We start from the raw sequence: 20,409 nt of genomic DNA, 5'->3' as shown, positions 1-20,409 counted from the left end.
CTATGTCTTTTGACAACCGGGCACCATCAGCTTTCTTCACCACATTTGTTTATGCACCCGCTTTGTCTTTAGCGATCATGTCGGGAAGGTGAGCATTAAGGAACACCAGGTTATTAGAACAAAGTGTTCTTGTGTTCAGGGACTACTTGAGTAGAGGCCTAATGCAGGACAAATCCTGAGTAGTATTTGATGTAAAGACTTTTCTTATTGTCAGGACAAAACTTAGCCAAGTATGTGCTTAAAGGAATCAAAATGGATGTAAACTTGCACTGATGACGTCATTCTAGTTTCAACTATTTAAACACACTAATTCCATTTACAACAGAGCTTTCCAAACTTTGCTGCATGTTGGAATCACCAGGAGAGCTTCTTAAAAAATCTCAATGTCCAGCACAAACCCCCTATCAAATAAATCAGAAGGTGAGGGATAAGAGCCAGGCAATATAGGAGTATATATCCATTTCCTCCCAGATTCTGAAATGATTACAATATGATTTATTAACAATGTGGAATGGTACAGAGCACTGAAGGATCAGGTTAATTAGGCCTGTCATCTGTCCCTGGCTCTCCCAACAGCCAACTTGGGTCTATCACTGGGTAGCTATTTTCTCACCAATAAAAGACAGGATTGAACAAGTTATCTCCAACATGGCATGAGTCCAGGATGAGATTCCCTACTTCTCCTCTAAAGAACAAATTGTCCTAATGTTCAAATTATTAATAAAAATGAAACATTTGCAATCCAAAATCAGATGCCTGTTAAGAACTTAGTTTTAGAAGGAAAAAAATTATTTTACAGAAGGAATCAAGTTCAGCAACACCTTAATTGCACAGCCTTTGATATACAGGGAATCCCGAAGAGCCGTTCGAACCATGTCTTGAAGAATTTGTCAGGACCCTGAGTCTGCTCTCTCCAGTTCTGTCTTGGAATGAAACGTCACCAGGGCAGATCTGAATATTTAAAGTTACGGTTGACTGCAACAATGGCCTTGCTAGAAACGTAATCTCTGTCTTACAGAAGAAGGGTGGATATTAAGTACAGCTGAGGCAGTGCTAACCCACTCAAAGATGGTGACACCCCACTCAAAGACTGCGGCAGAACCCACAGATTCGAATGTGTGCCGATCTCCTATAGTTCTAGCTATAATCAATCTACTCTCAAGCATCAGCCTCCCCAAGGGACAGGCTCACCAGGAGTCTCCTATTCTAGGCTTCGACCCAAACATTTTATGTCCCGGGCACTGCGCTCCATATGCCAAATTGTAATGCTTCGGGCCTGTTCCTGTAGTGTGTTGTGAGCCATGACAGAACCAGTTTAAGGGGCAAGTAGGTGTTGTCCAGAACCCAGTGACTGCCGGTCTCATTATGTCCATCCATGTCATAAAACAGTGTCTGTTGAAACAGGCTGCAAACCTGAGTTATCGTATAAATAGCTCGCTACTAAACCATTTCTTGAATTTCTCAAAAAACGACTAGCTACACGCTATTTCACTTTTAAAACAAAATTCTTGTTTTCTTTAGATCCTATAGATTAAAAAAAAAAATCAAGTCATGAATGAATGATCAAGACAATGGCTTGAGAGTATCCCTGAATAACAAGTCACTCTTGTTTGACAGCTTAAAATCGAATCTTCTTTTCTGATCAGCCCCTTCCAAATACATGCTTTTGTGAGAGAGTTTGAAAAAAACACACCAATAGATTAAAAAATGCATCATTTTATACTTCTAGGGTAAAAGTAATGTGGTGGCAGACTTCTAAGATGGCCCTCCCATTGGATGGTATTGATGGGCTTGGGTAACCCCTATCTTTCAGTGTGGTCTAGGCTTAGTGACTTGCTTCTAGAGAACAGAATATATCAAATGTGATAGAATGGGCTTCTGGTCCAAAATATAGAGAGCTGGAAAGTCCTCATTGCTGTCTAAAATGAGAAAATGGAAAATTGAATAATTAAAAATCAACAACTCTCCTTGGATCCACCAGAGAATTGAGGTCACAGAGTAAACTAATCCAAAACAGGAGTGGCAGAAAAGATGCTATAAGCAATCACAGCTTACCAGGAATCAGAGTCCGCGAAGCTCACAGCTGACGCCATTCCTGGAGGGAACAGGAGGCTGTCATTGATCAAATGCTGGAGAGGTCGACCTGCTTCAGAGTGAGTCACTCTGGGAGCCCAGCCACAGGGGGTTCTCTGTGCATTTTACCTGCAGGGACTTCACCAAATTTTCAAAGGAAAGATCAGGGGGAAAAAAAGAGAAATCTCTAAGCTTCCAGCAGGGGAGAAAGGGAAGTAATCTCTATGACTCGATACCAAGCCCAATCCTCAAGAAAAACTATTTTACAAAACTATTTTACTGCGGTCTGCTGTGAGTCTGACTAAAGTCTGACTGACTGAGGGGAAGTGAAATCCCCGCCTTCAGGCTTCTCTGGCCTTTCCATCTCATCTGGGAAAGAGAGAGCGAGAGAGAGAGAGAACATCTCATCTGGTTGTGTGTGTGTGTGTGTGTACATATCATCTGGGAGATTGTGTGTGTGTGTGTGTGTGTGTGTGTGTGTGTGTGTGTGTGTGTGTGTGTGTGTGTGTGGACAGCTCAGGGACAGCGTCTCATTAAAAGACTAAGATCTAATCAAAGGTCTACAGAATGTTTTAATACCTCAGAGCTTAGCATCATAGCAATAGGGCTCCTGGATAGCAGGGGATTATAGTTCAAATAGCTGTAAGAGAGTAAAAGACAATAGAATTTTTCTATGGACTTTTTAAAGCCCCCTCATAGACTTACACACCTCAGACCTTGGCACAGCATTCTCAGCTTTCAACAAAAAATTACTAGACATACTAGAATCCATGTACTCACACATACACAATACACGCACTGTGCAAAGACAAAGCATCCGAGCCAGATTCAGATATGGTCAAGACTTTGGAACTATCTCACTAGGCATTCAAAGTAACCATGACAAACACAGGAGCGCTGCTGGTGTCGTGGTTAAATGATTGGATATTACTCAAAAGGCTTGAACCCACCGGCCAATCTGGGAAGAGGGGTGTGTCAGTGCCAAACAAGTGCCAGCCTGGGGAACCCCCTGGGGCAGCTCTACCCTGTCCTACAGGGTTGTGGAGTCAGGACTGACTTTAGGACAATGAGCTTGGCTTTTGGTTTATGATAAATAAGGTTAATGATAAATATGGCTGAGGGATCTAATGGACAAAGTGGGCTGCATATAAGAACCGATATATAATGTAAGCAGAGAAAAGGAAACTCCAAGAAAGATTCAAAACAAATGCCACAAATAAAAAACACTTTGACAGAAGAAATAAAGAAAGCTTCTGATAGGCTCATAAGTAGCTGGACATAGATGGCTAAGGAATATTATCAGTGAGATAGAAGTTATGTCAAGAAAAAGTTCCCAAATTAGAAATGAAAGAGAGAACATGAGAATTTAAAAAAAACAAGAACTCTAGGACAATTACAGAAGTTATCACATAAGCACACAGGAAATACCAGAGGGAGAGGAGAGAAAGGAACAAAAGAAAGTTTTGAAGTAATAATGGCTGAGAATCTTCCAAAATTAGATATAGATATCAAACCACAGATCCAGGAAGTTCAGAGACCAAACAGTATAAATATGAAATAATGTAAATTTAAAGATATTACATTCAAGCAGCTGAAAAGCAAAAGCAAAGAAAACCCCAAGATAAGCCAGAGAAAAAGAACTGCATTATCTATAGAAAATAAGAATGTGAATTACATGACTTCACTTCAAAAATCATACAAATAAGAAGAAAGTAGAGAAATACTTAAAAGTTTTAAAAGAAAAAGACAAAGGACCAGCCTAGAATTCTTTATTCAGCAAAATTATCCTTCAAAAATGAATAAGATAATAGTTTTCTCAGACAAAATTTGAGAAAATTTGTCTCTAGTAGGCCTGTTTTAAAAGAAATACTCCCCACTAAAATGATTTTAAAAAATAAATAAAAATACTAAATACTAAAAGAATAAAATAATAAGGAATAAAAAAATAAAATACTAAAGAAGTTATTCAAAGAGAAGGAAAATACAATAGTCAGAACTAAAATCACAAAAGAAAAGGGAGAGTGCTATAGACGAAACAAAATTAAGATAAAACTTTATTTTTAATCATTTAAAGACATTTGTTCAAAATAACAAAAATGTATAGGGTAATTATAGCTTATGATTTGGTTAAATAAATAACAGCAACAAAATAAGGAATTGAAAGAAGGAATACTGTTATAAAGTATTGTTATTCCATGAATTGGTATAGTGTTCACTAAAAATGGGCTTACATGAGATGCAATATAAATTACAAACTCTAGGGAAACCATTAAATATTTTAAAATACACATATAACTAATATGCTAAGCAGAGAAAATAGAATCATACAACATGAAAAACTGGAAAACACAGAACAAAGAATAGGAAGCAAAAACAAAAAAAATAACAAAAACAAGGGCAATGAATAGAAAGTAGATATAAATATGAAAATCAGATACTAACATAACCCTATTAATAATCACCTCAAATGTAAATGATCTACATTCATCAATGAAAAGAAAGAGACTCTAGAGTGGCTAAAAAAAGACCTACAAAGGAAACAAGACTCAACCATAGATGAGCTATAAGAAACCCACTTTAAATACAAAAAAGAGATTTAAAGTAAAAGGACGAAGAAAGAGAAAACATGCCAACACTAATTATTTTTAAAATGGAGTATTAATTTCAGACATGTATGATTTAAGAACAAAGAAAACTACCAGGGATAAAGAAAGCGGAGCATTGCATAATCACAAAGAGGTCAATTCCCAATAAAAATATAATCCTTAATAGAAGGCATCTAACCACAAAGAGTTTTAAAGCAAACATAGAAAAGCAACACTGACAGAACCTGAAGGAAAGATGGAAAAATTCACTATTTTAGTAGGAGACGGATTACTCCTCATATCAGTAACCAGCAGATTCTACAGGCAGAAAATCAGTAAGGATATAGCTGAACTAAAGAGCACCATCAATCTTCATTGGTATTTGTAGACTACTTCTTCCAACAACAATGAAAGACATTTTCTTCTCTAGCTCAGGAAACATTCACCAAGGCAGACCATACCTTGGGCCATACCTAATCCTTCAAAGCACAAAAATCACAAAGTAGCTCTCAGACTACAACGGAATTAAACTAGTAAGCAGTAATGGAAACTCCTGAAATATTTGGAAATTAAACAAACACTTTTTTTGAATTGGTAAAGCATTTTTTTAAATCGTTTTATTGGGGGCTCATACAACTCTTATCACAATCCATATATACATCAATTGTATAAAGCACATTTGTACATTCGTTGCCCTCATCATTGTCAAAACATTTGCTCTCCACTTAAGCCCCCGGCATTAGGTCCTCATCCCCCTCCCCACCCCCATCATGATCCCAATTCTACCTTACAAGTCTGGCTAGACCAAAGGATGTATGTACACTGGTACAGCTAGAAACTGGAAACACAGAGAATCCAGGGCAGATCAGTGAAATGGACAGAACTCAAGTGTTGTTCATGCTTTCTGTCTTCTTTCATTTTCTCTTAAATCCACATCAGTCAGGCTCTTCCTCCACCTAACAAACAAACTTGCTCTTCTTAAAGTCACCAATAATTCTCAGCTCATTGAATACAATGGTCAAATTTCAGTTTCAACTGACTTTACCTACGAGCAGAAGCTGACACAAACAATAATTCCCTCATTGACATGTGTGACTCTCAGTACTCTTCACCCCACTGGTCTTCATCTTTCTCAATCGCCTTTACTGGTTCATTTCTCTATCTTCCGAATATTGAGTGCACTAGAGCTCAGATCTTAGATCGAGTTCTTTTGTCTTCCCTTTATTTTCCCTCCTTAGGTGGTCTCTGCCAATTTGCATGAATATGGTCTACTGATAACTTGTTTCTCCATAGCTCCTATTTAATATTCCTATTTATCTACTCAGCTTTTCTTGGGAATTTAATACGCATTTCTCAACATGTTCAAAATCAAACTCTTGATTAATCCCATAGCTATTCCATCCACGAACCTCTCCATAGTCCTTTCCATTTTAGAAAACAGAATCTAATTTCCCAGTAGTAACTTGGGTCAAAAATTTCAGGTTAGCTGTGCTACCTTTCACACAGTATCTCTTATTTTTCAACAAAACGTTTTGGCTTTACCTTCAGCATCGAATCCAACAATTTTCCCCATTTCTATTGCAGTGGGGCCCACCTGTGCTATTGCAAAGAGTAGGAGCTCTAGGGGAGCCACTGGGTAAAGCATTGGACTACTAACCTCAAGGTCAGCAGTTCAAATCCACCAGGTGTTCCTCAGAAAAAAAGATGAAGCTGGCTGTTCCCACAAAGATTTACACTCTTGGAAATCCTATATATTGGAATCAACCTGATAGTAACGAGTGTGAGTTTTCTCAGTGATGAATTCCTACCCTGCACTCCCATTCCCCTGCCAATGGTGATGCTTTAAACCAGAATAAGTCAAATGATGTAATTACTTGCCTCAAAACTCTCCAACTGTTTCCTTCCTCGGATTAAAAGGCCAAGTCCCCAATGTGTCTCATTGAACTAGCTCCCATGCTCTCTCTCAAGCACATGGATTTACTACTCTCCACCAGCCTCGTCACATTGCTTCCTCCTTGTTTCTAGAACACTCTCTGCATGCCCTTTGCTTAGGGCCTATGCATTTGTTATTCCTTGAAAATGCCCTTCCCTGTAATACCTGCGTAGGCGGCTCCTTCAAGTCGTTATTCAAATGTTACTCTCTTTGTCATGCCTGCCAACACTCCCTCCCACAATTCCCTGCTTATATTTTTGTACAGTATTTATCACAATCTGACACATTACATATTTTATCTGTATTTTTTGAGGTCTACCTCTGCTAAACTGTAAGATCCACAAAAGCAGGGATTTTTGTCTGTTTTGTTTACTGGTATATGTTGTTGTTCAACAGTTCCTGTCAATAGTAGACACTATGTAAATGAATAAATAAATGAATGAATGAACCAACCAAGAAGATTCTATCAATATTCTAATATAGGAAAGTAATTTGAATAATTTAAGAAACCAAAATATTACATTCATATTTCAACCATTATGATTTACATTCTGACAGATTTATCTCCCTGATTATACTCAAACTAGGTTTGTATTAAATTAGTTTGCATTCACATATATACTAATTAGGAGAGGGAAAGCAGTTCAGAAGCATCCTAGGTAACAAAGAATAACCAGATTGATTGAGGAAAGGAATTTTCTGTGAAATATCCACATACATCATTTCACAGAATCTAATGCTTAAGAATTTACAAAGTCTACTAATGAAAAACCAGTAAGCACTTCAATCAAATTTTAATTAAGGGTGCACGTACACCACCACCCCACACTTCTAAAGAGATTTTAAAAATCATTTCACAGGTAATTTATAAATGCTAGGGTAATATGGTGGCATACATTGGACTCCTAACGGCAGGTCAGACGTTGTTCCATGGGAGAAAGGTGACGCTTTTTGCTTCTGTAAAATTACAGCCTCAGAAACCCATAGGGGCAGTTCTGCTCAGTCTAGTAGAGTCACTAGGAGTCGGACATGATTTGATAGCAGTGAATTTGGTCTTCTGGATTAAGATAATATGTGTTTTCTATACATTCTCCAACCTAATTATTCTTCACTTGCCTTCTTTGAAGCCATTAGTTAAAGGGGAAAAAATTAAATGAGAAACAGGATTTACAGTTCCCAAAGAACAGGACTTAATTAAACTGAAAATGATCTACATATAACCCTCACCCAGGGGGACTGACAACAGAAAAGTGGGTGAAGGGAGGCATCAGTCAGTGTAAGACATAAAAAAATAATAATTTATAAATTATCAAGGGTTCATGAGGGAGGGAGGGAAGGTGGAGGAGGGAGGGGATAAAATGAGAAGCTGATACCAAGAGCTCAAGTAGAAAGAAAATGTTTTGAAAATGATGGCAACAAATGTACAAATGTGCTTAACACAATGGATGGATGGATGGATGGATGGATGAATGGATGGATGGATGGATTGTGATAAGAGTTGTATGAGCCCCCAATAAAAGGATTTGAAAATATGTCATTTAAGAATTTGCGTTCATATAGCATTTTACAAACTTTTCAAAATGATTTCACATCTTCTATCATAATCTTGGTACAGAATACATAATCCAAAGAATATATAATCCAAATGAAAGCCATCGAGTTGATTCTGATTCTTAGTGGACAAGGTGGAATTGACCCTCAGAGTTTCCATGGTAATAAATCTTTACAGAAGCAGATTGTGTATCTTTCTCCCACAGAGTGGCTGATGGGCACAAGCCACCAACATTTTGAATAGCAAGCAAGCACTCACCCTCTGTGCTACGAGGGCTCCACACTGTACAATACGCAGAAATAGTATCATATTCCCTTGCACATACTTGCATGCACTTAACATATGGAAAAAATGAATTCTCAAAAAGATGAAATGACATGCTAAACTGTAAGTGGTTCAACCTGGACAATAACTCAATTTAATTCTACTATTTTCTATTATATTGCATTGCTTCACCTAGTGATTACAAGATTAAACTGCATATGTCTACAACATTTGACTATATAAATTTCCTCCTTCAGGATTAGGGGTGTTCATACACCAACATTACAAAAATGTCTGCAAATGATACAAATATGCTAGTATTTTCATGAGATGAAAAAAGAAAAAGATCAAGATGTAAGCAATCAATCAATAATTGAGTCAAGAAATTCAATATCCAAAGCCGTAGTGGCATGAGGCTGACAACTGCTTTCTATGCACACAGGGCCGAAGTTTTAAAATCATTGAATTATCAACCAGATACTTACTAGTACTGCAACTACCAGAAATAATAAGAGACCATACCAGGTAAAATCACTTTTATTATTATTGCTAGAACTCTACCTCAATCTCTATCTGATCGATCTTGGAAAACTGGATGAAAAATGACACAAATGAATTGTTTTTGCCCTTCTTTCTTAAGTTTAGGCTTAGATATTACAATGTAATGAATTACTTGATACGGCGCTTCTGGCTATAGTCTATCAAATGATTGGGTACAAAAATTGGGAAGCAAAAAACCAAACACCCTGCCATTGAGTCAATTCTAATTCAAATGTGAGTTATCTGTAGCCCCTAAAAAGGACTGACTGGCTTGCTAATAATGCAAATAAAGTACATAGCACTCTTGTAGGTGTTGGGATTAGGAACTGTGAGGAGGGGGACTGATTAATTGTGCCATCCTACTAGGTTTAAAATGAGTCATTTCAGAAGCAAAAATGGGAGGTTATCACAGCAATCAAGAAAGAAGAGTCAGGAGCAGAGCTTACCCTTTGGTCTCCATGATCCCTGTACACTGGAGATGTGGTGGCAAAAGCATTAAGTGCAGGAGACAGAGTGTGAGCCTCCTGGCCCATGGAGTGAGAAAGCTGAGTGCCTTCAGGCAAGAGGTTCACTAGCAGAGTAGGTTGCTTCTGGGTACTTAATTGGGGGAGCTAGGTTGCTGAGTGCCTTTGGTGCCAGCCTTCTGGCACAGTAGAGTGCCTCCTAGGCATTTATCAGCAGCACTACGAGAACTTTACAACATTACTAGAACAGGGCAGAGAGAGGCCAACGGGCTGCATGCCTGAGAGAAAGAGGACCAGAGAGAAGCATGCTTACGGGCATGGCTGAGAAGAGGTGGTACTGACCAAAGACCAGTATCCTGAGTATTTCTGATCTTGAATTGCAACCTGTTAACTTCTCTAGTAAATTCCATAATCGTGAGTATTGTTTGTGAATTTTATATGACCATGGCAATGAACTATTGAACCCAGAAGAGATTTCTTTGGGAGGAATTGATTAAAAAAAACAAAACAACAAGGTTGGAGAGTGGAGGAACGACTGAGCCCTGCTTCACAGAAACTGGGGAAGATCAGAAGCAGTCAGATGCCACTCCTATTCCATTTGTACAGGTAGAGACCTAAGGTCAGTTCAGGTACAGCTGTATGATTCAGATCATCTGGGCTTCTTCAATATTCTAAGAGGAGCAAAGAAAAAACATACTAGAGCAATCCAAAACTGTGTCACAAGCCAAAAAAATTCACAAAGAGTACATTTCACGTGAGATTCAGAGCTTTGTTCCTCCCACCATTAGAGCTCAGTTATGTGTCCCTGGCCCACATTAAAATTCCTCCTAGTAAAGATAGATTCATTCACGAAGCCAAGTCAGGCACTCCTTGACACTCAACCTGCAATCACAGCTGGCAGTCCTGTGGGCAGTAGTCCATATGGAATGAAGAGAATCTGCCCTCGGTGGAGAGAGTGATTAATTTCTAGGGCCAGGGGGGACTAACCTAAAAATAGGTAATACATTAGTGCTCATGGTTGTGGCCATATCAGATACTCTCCCCTGCGTTCTGCCTTTTCTCAGCCAATAGTGAGGAAATGACATGTTACATCAGATGTTATTTCAGCTCCTTCAGCCACATAGGTGGTTGGAGAGAAGCTGAAGGACCGAAAGTGCAAAATTTAAGGAGACACTTGCTCTCACAGTAGTGTAAGTATAGGGTTGATGCCCCAGAAGGAGTACCTCCTTAAAATTTTGTTCCCTAGATGTACCCATTTGCCCCATTCTAGTCCAAATCCTGGTTTACTGTAATTATATATTAAAAATACATAGGTCCCCCACTTCATCCCAGACACTGGAGATTTTGTGGTTACAAGCAAGTACCTGAGCAGAACAGAGTGTGTGAGTCTGGCCACGTTCATCATAGCTAACTTCTGAACATGCTGTGAAAAGAGTAGGAGAGGTTTTGACATTTTTGCACATATTTTTAGATGTTTGCCTTAGAGAGGGGAAGAGTTTATAGTGTGAAGGGAAAAGTTTGAAATGTTGATAGAGTTCTACTCCTGAACAAAGAGGCTCTGTAATTATCTTCCTGCCTAAACAACTAAGACATGAATAATATGTAGGGAACAAGTATTTTCAAACTGAACAAAAGACTGAAACAGATTGTGGTCCCAGAGAAAAGGGTAATGAAAGAATTCAACCAGCACCCTAGCTTTCTACTTAAAGGTAATTTCATACAGGGATGTAATTTAGCACAGGAACACCCCCCCTTCCCCCAATATTGCCAAGTTGAAAAGATACATATTAGAATCGGTCTAGGCTTCCAAACTTATTTGCCCCACCACCCCCTTTTCAGAAAAAACAACTATTCAGAGTATCCCCCCACCACCCCCAACCCTGGGCAATTAAAAGATTGTGTCCTAGTGCTCATAATCCAAGATAAAGTGTAGGTAATCACTTTTGCTGCCCCCACCACCCCATAGTTCCAGCACTCCCCCTCCCCCGCAAAGGTAATACTTTGGGAACCACTGGGCTAAGCCATCAAGACGGCTAGGCTGTGGAGGACAGGATATTTGAGATGAGAGAACAGAGAAAGAAACTCGGGAAAATGTATGGAGGTCCCACTGGATCTTGGGCAGACTACCAATTTGTATATCCGGAGGAAGAAATCCCATGATACACCGTGAAAAATCAACTTTGGGGCAAGAAAAATTTTTAGAAAATAAAATGACTTTTACTACAGCTTACTACAGGAATTGAATGCAGAGTTTCCAACCACGCAAAGAAAGAGAAATCTTGCTGAATACATAGGACCGTCAACAGGGCCTCCGAAAGCCCAGGCTTACGCTGCCTTTACTCTCTGTCACCAAGTCAACTCAGACTGATGGCATCTCCACGTGGTACTTGGTAGAAATGCTTTCTAGGGTTTTTTAGGGGCTTTTTGTGGCTTTAATCTTAATAGAAGTATATTGTTAGGCCTTTCTCTTGTGGTACTGCTCTGTGGATTCAAACCAACAGCCTATTGAGGTTAGTAGTTAACCACAAACTGTGTGCACCCTCGAGGGACCTCATCTCCTAGCACTCAACACCCAGAGCCACTGCCACCAAGTCGATTCCAACACATAGCAGCGGTAAAGGGCAAAGCACAACTGTCCCTCGGGGCTTTCAAGGCTGTAATCTTTACAGAAGTAGACTGCCACATCTTTCTCTAGAGGAGCAGTTGGGGAGTTCAAACCATCAACCTTTCAGTTAGCGGCCAATTGTTTTAACCTCTTCACCACCAGGGCTCTAGTGGGGAGGCTAAATCAGTGCTAGAGTAAAAGGTACTACGGTTTTCACCCTGACACTGATTACAAATAAGTCCTGCATTAGAAGTTCTAGGCAGTGTGGAGGAAGTCTGGGATGAAATCACAACCATTAGAAAGACCATTCTACAGTCACAGGAGACAAGTGCAGCCCGGACACCACGGCCATTAGTCACCCATCAGGCCTGGAACGGAAGTCATCCACCCGCCCCTTAATTTTTAGCCAAACAAAAGACAAGTCTATCACATAAACAATAACCCGAGGAAGGTGGTAGTACTTAGAACAGTAAACATTTGAGATAAGAAAGGCATTTATTTGCCCAAGGATAAAGTTCAGAAGGCAGAGGAATTAAAAGAGGAGGAGGGATGTTAACAGGAAGCACATGGTAGGAACAGGAATTGCTATTAAGGACATGAAACAAAATGTGGATGGATTGTTGACTAGAAACTGATTTGCTCTGCAAACCTTGACCCAATTCACAATAAAGTTTTTTTTTTAAGAAGTCATGAAAGAATCCAACTCTTCTGCAAGTAATTTATTAGAAACTTTCCAGAAATAAGTGCAACATTCTTAAATGTAACAAAACAAAATTCAATAAACAATATAAAATTCACAATTAATATCCAATAAGTTTTAAGATCTATGAAGAAGCAATAAAACATGACTCATGACCTAGGAAAAAATCAGTCAAAATTAACAAAACTGAAATGAAAGTGATGATCAAATTAGGGAAGGATATTAAGATAGTTAAGATAGATGTTTCATGTAGTCAAAGATGTGAGAGAAAATGCAAACATAATGGTACTAAAATATTTATATAAAAGACTCAGAATGGAACTTCTAAAGATGAAGAAAATGATTCTCAAAACAAAGAACAAGAATAGAAACCCAGTATCTCAAATAAAAGTACCACTGAATGGGGTTAACAATAGATTAAACAAAAATCCATTGTCTTCTGGTTAATTCCAAGTCATGACGACCCTGATCGCCCCCTCTAGAATTAGAATTAATCATAATCCCCTTCACTTTCTACTTCACCACAATGCTTCAGGCAACTTTTGATGGAAAGGAGATAGAAATCCAATCACTAAGCCCTCCATAAACCGTAGCTAAATTAATCACCCAGAGGTGAAGGAGAGCAGGTTAACAATTATCAGTCACAAGTAGGTACAGATTCAAATTGCCAACTAACTCTAATCTTCTGACTACTCCAACCTTTATTTATTTTAATTTTATAAGAAAGGAATGGTTAATAATTGCTGTACTACTTTATATAATGGACAATTCCAAACATAAAGTAAGGCAATACATATTTTCATTCATTTTGAAAATATAACCGGAAAAAATGGATTTAAAGCTTCAGAATGCAACTGAAAAGCCACAGTAGTTGACACTGGTTGTCCGCTCCAGTATCTAATTTAGCCCATAACTGAGAGACAGCAATGCTCAGAACTGACTGATGCTCAGGAATGGGCCTCTTGGAGCTGCTAAAAATTGATTCAGGGAGGAGAAGGAATCATGCCAATGAGGTAAGAGGAGACATTTGTTGGTGGCTTCTGGTTAATTTTGCCCTTTCTGTTAGAAGAAGCCACGTGTTTTTTTTTCTCTCTTTGGACCACTTGAGCAACTCCTGGAACCAGGAAGAGAGCCCTATCTTGGTAGAAAGCCAGTGTTAGGTATAGCACAGTGGGATAATGCAGAGTCTCAATCCTTGATGTCTTCATCAAGTTACTGGCCAACGAATCCTGAAGCCCTGAACTTTCAGCTATGCTCAATTAATGAATCTCTTTATTGTGTACGCCTGGGCTCTTTGATCCTTAAAACTGCAAAAAAAGATCTAACTAATAGAAATATGAATGAGATAGGTACATTATCTCATTCATATCTCTATTCGTTGGATAGTGGTATCATTGCTGATAGATGTACTGTCTCATTAGCATAAGAACCACAATGTGCTCTTGGAATACTGTTATTTTTTAAATGCACTGTTTCACTACTAAAAGCAGCTCAGATGTGTTTTGAAAGAGATGAAACAATTTAGCAAATAAACTTTTGAAAAAGAAAGGATCTATGCTTATTTTTTATAATCAATGTTTCTCTCATTTGGATACTGCTGAAAAACTTGGGGAGGAGGGAGACTTGTAAGACAGAGGAGATGTCATTCTGTCCTGTATACCCAGAGCTACAACTAAATTGGGGAAGTACTTGGGGAGCTGTGGGAAAAAAATCATTATTGATGGTCTGGGATCCATCCTGGGAAACACGGAGCCATGCGCTACTGATCACATTCTTAGGACTGACATTCATTTCTATGAAAAATTTCCAGATACTGAAAATATAGAGCATTCTTATAAATTCTAAGTAACCCAAAGAGAAGGCTGCAAAGAAAGATATCAAACAGAGTAAAACTTAAAATACCAAATCCCACCACAATTCTTGCTCTGCCCCTAGTGCTAGGGCCATTTACTGCTGCTATACTGTTGCTCAGTGTGAGATGTTCTTTGCCAGCTCGTGGTTCTTTCTCCCTGACCCCACCTCTGCCCACGCAAGCTTTCTTTCTCAAATACTCTTTTCTCTCCCAACTATGTAAATGACCACACCTGAAAACTGGGGTAGGTGTGCTCCTTTTCTCTCATTATCTCATCCAAGTCATTCTTTTCACTTATCTCTGAAACACCCAACTGATGGAATCCCTGTTTGCAGTGGTTCTCAGCCTTCCTAAGGCCGTGACACTTTCATACAGTTTCTCATGTGGTGGTGACCTCCCAACCATAACATTATTTTCGTTGCTATTTCATAACTGTAATTTTGCTATGGTTATGAATTGGGCGACCCTTGTGAGAGGGTCATTTGCTCCCCAAAGGGGTTGCGACCCACAGGTTGAGAACTGCTGCCCTGGAGTACTCCAACTCCAACAATCCTTCAAAACTCAATAACCTATTGATCCTACCACTTCCCTTGCTCTCACCTCCCAGTTTCTTCAATTCCCTCCTTACTCAAGTTGAATCCACAGCCAATCACTTAATCACTTACCTCCTTTGCCTTCCTTCTCACCCTGTCAATCTGGCTTGACTAAGATTGATTTCAACTCAATTTTGGCCTAGTCCATGTTGGTATTAGCACAGCTCAACGTAGATTAAGTAGACACACACACACACACACACACAAAATGTTTGAGAACTAGTTTCTCTTTAAACTAATGACCAGGTATCTTAAATGAGCCCCAGCAATTACACTGTATTTTCTTGATTCATTCATTCGCTCTGTCAGCCTCTTTCCCAAATGACTATTTCATACTTCTCTCTCCTCAAACTTTCCCTCCCATCATCATTCTCATCTGATGGCCTTCTTTCCAATTCCACTGAAAAAACAGAGGCACTAAGAAAAGAATTTCACTTAACTCCCACAATCCAACCTACCCACTGACCTCACCTCCGCCATAGACTCTGGTTTAGCTTTCAGCGTTAGTCTGAACTCTCTCTGCTCCTGTCAATGACGAGCCTTTGCATGTGTGCAAGAGAGCCTACTATTCCACTAACAGTCACTAACTTCTCATCCTGCCCCATGAAAATTCCCTTTTATCTTTCCCATCCTCTTACAAGCATGCTGCGATGTCCTCATCTAAAGCCCAGAACAACAACTATAATCTCTTTTAGACATTTCTCTCTAGCTACTGCTTCATTTCTTTTCTTCATTTTTCAGCAGAATTCCTCAAACGATCATTATTTCTGCCCATTTCCAATTTCTCACTTTGCTTTCTCAGAAACCATCCCCACCAGGCTTTCCCCATTTCACCTACCCAAACCTGCTCTTCTCAGAATCACTAATGTTTTCCACATTACTAAACATAAGGACAAATTCAGGTTCCCATTTTATTTGAACTATGAGTATCATCTGACAGAGGTTCATCACCTCGCTTCTTGGAACTTTTCTTTTACCTGACTTCCAAGATAGCATGTTCTCCTGGTTTACTCTTAAACAGTGATAGTGAACCCCTACCTCATTTCCTTTGCTGGTTCTTCACTCCTCTGACCGCTACACATTGTAGTGATTCAGATTTCCTTGTCCTTCAACTTCCCTCTACACTTACTCCTTGGTGAACTTTCATTTGGCCTGATTTCTTCAAATGCCATCTGTACATTGATGAGAAGCGCCGGAGGCACCATGTGTTGGATGTCAGCTGCTAACCATAAGATTATTTGTTCAAATCCACCAAAAATGAGGCTGTCTGCTCCTATACAGGTTTCCTCCTCTGCCATTAACGCAACACGGATTCACAGCAACCCTCTAAGTCAGAGAATGACTGCCCCTGAGTGTCTGAGACTGTAACTCTTTATGGAAGTAAAAGCCTCATCTTTCTCCTCTGGAGCAGCTGTTCACAGACACATGGAGCCACACTGATGGCAGTCAGCACCCTGGAGATGCTTCCACCACCACTGGATCATTGGATCCATAGACTTTCCGCCCCTTGGCCTGTGATCTGCCTACATTCAGCATCACTGCATGTGCTGAAGAGGAATTTATGGACATCTGGGCTAATATCAGACTTATGGACTTGATGTAGGCTGAGCTGGGATGTTTTCTCAATATACAATTGCTCTTTTATATAAAACTCTGTCTTACACACACACAAACACACACACACAAGTGTGTCTCTGGATTTGTTTCCCTAGTCAACCCGCCCTAACACAATCTCCAAGGCTGTAAATCTTTACAGGAACAGACTGCCTTGTCGTCTTTCATCCACTGAGAGAGGCTGGTAGGTTTGAAGTGCCCATGATGCCACCAGGGCTCCTTGGGTATCCCACGGGACTTCACAAGGACCTAAAAGACCCTATCTAATCTAACAGCTGCCTGCACAAGTGTCTTTCTGGTCTCATTCCCTATTACTCTTCCCTTTACTTCTATTTTTAACCCGAACACTCTTCTTTAAATTCCTCAGGCATGTTCAAGCCTGCTATCCCCATACTCCTAATCCAACCTTCCTTGCTTTATTTTCCCATTTATGACATATCACCTAACATGCTGTAGGGGGTCCCTGAGCGGCGCACACAGTTAAGCACTCCACTGGCTTGAGTCTACCTGGAAGCACCTTGGAAAAAAGGCCTGAAGCTCTACTTCCCAAAGAGTACCCGTTAGAGCCCTCCAGAGCACTGTTCTCTTCTGACACACACTGGGTCATCATGAGACAGTCAACTCAACCATGATTTTGAGCTAACTGTAGATTTACTAATTTATTTTCTTTATTGTCTCCCTCACCAAAAATAAGCTCTAGGAGAGCAGAGACTTTGGGAACAGTGGTATTCACTGTTGTGTGACCAGGGTCTAGAGCAGTACCAGCCACAAAGCAGCCATACAAATATGCGCTGGATGGATGCAATCATGACCCTCCTACGAGGATGATACTGAACCAGCCACAGTATCAAGATTAGATGGAAAGGATCAAAAAGGTCAACAATTACTCTAGGGCAGTGGTTCTCAACCTCCCTCATGCAGCGACCCTTTCATACAGTTCGTCATGTGGTGGTGACCCCCCAACCATAACATTATTTTCATTGCTAATTCATCACTGTAATTTTGCTACTGTTATGAATCATCATGTAAATATCTGATATGCAGGATGTATTTTCATTGTTACAAATTGAACATCATTAAGACATAGTGATTCATCACAAAATAACATGTAATTATATATTGTAAAATATTTATTTCTAATTGCAAATAAATGAAATTTTGTCTTGAAGCATGGTGTAGCATGGCTAACAGTTGTGGGGAGATCTGCCTGGAGATGGATAGAGGAGCGGTGTCTCGGTTCCTAAGACCATGGGAAATAATGTATTTTCCAATGGTCTTAGGTGACCCAAAGGGGTCACAACCCCCAGGATGAGAACCGCTGCACTAGTGATTCCCACCTGGGTGACACTGTCCCCCTGGGGCAGGTGGCTGGGACAATCCAGGGGCTGCAAAACAAACACGTATCCTTCATCAGGGGCTATATTCTTTTTATGTCTCATGTCTCGTCAGAATGGGAATCAATTTACCTTCTTTCTAGAATACAAAAACTTCTCATTTAATTGCTAGTGGGACATTGAATAATTTGTTTTCTTTTTTTTCTGAAAAGGGCTGACAGGCCAAATAAATTTGGGAACCTAAGGCTCTACAGCAAAAATGAGAAGGTAGGGGTAAGAGGGGAAGGAAAAAACACCAAAACACAAGTAAGGAAACTATTGATGCATTGTGAAACTGGTACCCAGCGTCACGGAATGATTATGAAGAAATATATTAAATGGGAACGTAATTTGCTGTGTAAACAATCACTGAAAACACAATACAATATTGGGGAATAAAAAGGTTCTATTGAGAGGGATCGTTGAAATATCTCTCGCCTTTCTAAAACAGTCAGTAGCTAACGAATAGAGCCAGTGCCTAACGACTCTCCAAGCTCTTCCATGAAGAAGATTGTTCTGATCTTTGATCACTTCGAGCTCTCAAAGCAGTAAAACATGTTCTGCTCTTTCGGCAGCTGCCAAGCTCTGTTCTCTGTACAAAGCTTGAATCTTTCCATCATTTTCCCTGTAAGACTGTATGCACTTTAAAGCAGGGGACTCTGTCTTACGTACTCTAAGACCCTTAACTGTCCACAGTTTGAACCCACCAATTGTTCCTCAAGAGAGAGATGAGGCTTTCTGCTCTCATAAAGGTTTACAGCCTTGGAAACCCAAAGTGGCAGTTCTACTCCGTCCTCTAGGGGTAACTGTGAGTAAGAATCAGCTCGATGGCCGTGAGGCTTTGTTTTGTTTTTTAGCATTCTGCACATTACTTTGTATGGAAGTATTTGGTGAGTGAGAATATGAGAGGATAAAAAGATTAAGGTTGAAAACCAAATAGAAACAAGTACTAGCAAGCAAAGAATTCCATTTGGGTGAGGCCAATACTGAGTTCTACGAACTAGAGAGAATGAATGATTTAACAGATCATGTTTATAAATAGGAGATATTCTTAAAATCGATAACATAAAATCTAATTCTTAACCTGGGGCCCATAGGTAGGCTTTTGGGAAATGGGTAAATATCCTGACAGACAAAATTGTGTATATGTAGATTCTCCTCTTGGACCAGAATTTATAATAGATTCTCAAAGGATCTATGAAGAAACCGCTTTTAAGCAAATATCTGAAGAAAATCAGCCCTAAATAAAATTCTGTTTGTCGTTTTTGGATGTGGTTCTAACTGAAATTTTTACTAAATGAATCTAGGACACATTTTTACTACAATTTAATTTTTCAGTTCTTTATAATCTCCTTTCTAGTCAGAATGCTAATTACAGAATTCTCTTTAAAACTAAACTGATTTAAAAAGAAGGATGAGCGAAAGAGAAAGAGAAAATAAATCAATCAATAAATTAAACTAAACTGATTTACAGGAGTGGCACATTGATTTAGCTTGTTTCTAAATTCTCTGTATACAATTCAATGGTACAGAATCAGTTTTCACAACAGTAATCCCATGCTTTTTCTAGACGATAACATGCCCATATGGTGGCCTCACGTGTGTTAATGCTATTCAGGAGGAGGGCAATTACTGTGCCCTGTGGAGGGCAGAAGCGAAGAAAAGCAGCAATCATTATGTAGTTCACACATTGTCACTTATCGCTGGCTCACCTTGCTGCATGAGACAGCAGCTAGACCTGTGACTGCTCTGCCTTCCCCTGGCCACTGCTTCAGCTTCTCTGGCTCCTGGGCCAGGTGGGGGATCTACTTAGACCACAGCCTCCACAGGACACTCATACCTGCATGGTCACACGTATCAAAAATGGGCATAGCTTTCAGGCCATCGACTGAGTGTTCCAGTTCATGTGTAGGCTCCATCTTAAGATGATATGGCTGCATGTGCAAGAACATGAAAACTCAAGTTGTGTGGTTCAAGAAGTCGAAATCTTAGTATCTTTTTTCATATGCTTGAAGCCATTGATATGGTTTGGGTGGGAGCTGCCTGCTCATGTCCTCTGCCTCTTCTTCTGTTGGGTGGCTGGTCATCCTTGTGCTGACTGATTTGTGTTACAGAAACTTTAGCTCTTGATCATACTACTCCCCTCAAATTCTCTTATATATCAAAATGGTCTCATTTGTTCATTTATTCCACTAAGATATACTTGGAATCTGCTCTGTATGAGACATTGCTAAGAGTTGGGCATAAAATAATGCAATGTA

The 20,409-nt window shown here is 39.6% G+C and overlaps 1 protein-coding gene across 3 annotated transcripts in view; it reads right to left on the bottom strand.

The window, feature by feature from the left end:
* GLCE (glucuronic acid epimerase) overlaps window positions 1-20,409 on the bottom strand; it is a 101,291-nt gene that overhangs the window by 59,554 nt on the left and 21,328 nt on the right. The window contains exon 1 of one of the 3 annotated variants that reach the window (XM_045285805.1): window positions 2,056-2,123. The exons of the other annotated variants lie outside the window; for them this stretch is intronic. The gene's annotated coding sequence lies outside the window, so the exon portion shown is untranslated. Of the gene's footprint in view, window positions 1-2,055; window positions 2,124-20,409 lie in introns of those variants that run through there. 3 annotated transcript variants of the gene reach the window in all.

This window comes from Echinops telfairi, unplaced genomic scaffold (assembly GCF_000313985.2).
Source record: "Echinops telfairi isolate 266 unplaced genomic scaffold, ASM31398v2 ScPeMD7_7475;HRSCAF=8513, whole genome shotgun sequence".
Taxonomy (NCBI): domain Eukaryota; kingdom Metazoa; phylum Chordata; class Mammalia; order Afrosoricida; family Tenrecidae; genus Echinops; species Echinops telfairi.
This window is presented reverse-complemented; position numbering and strand designations above follow the sequence as displayed.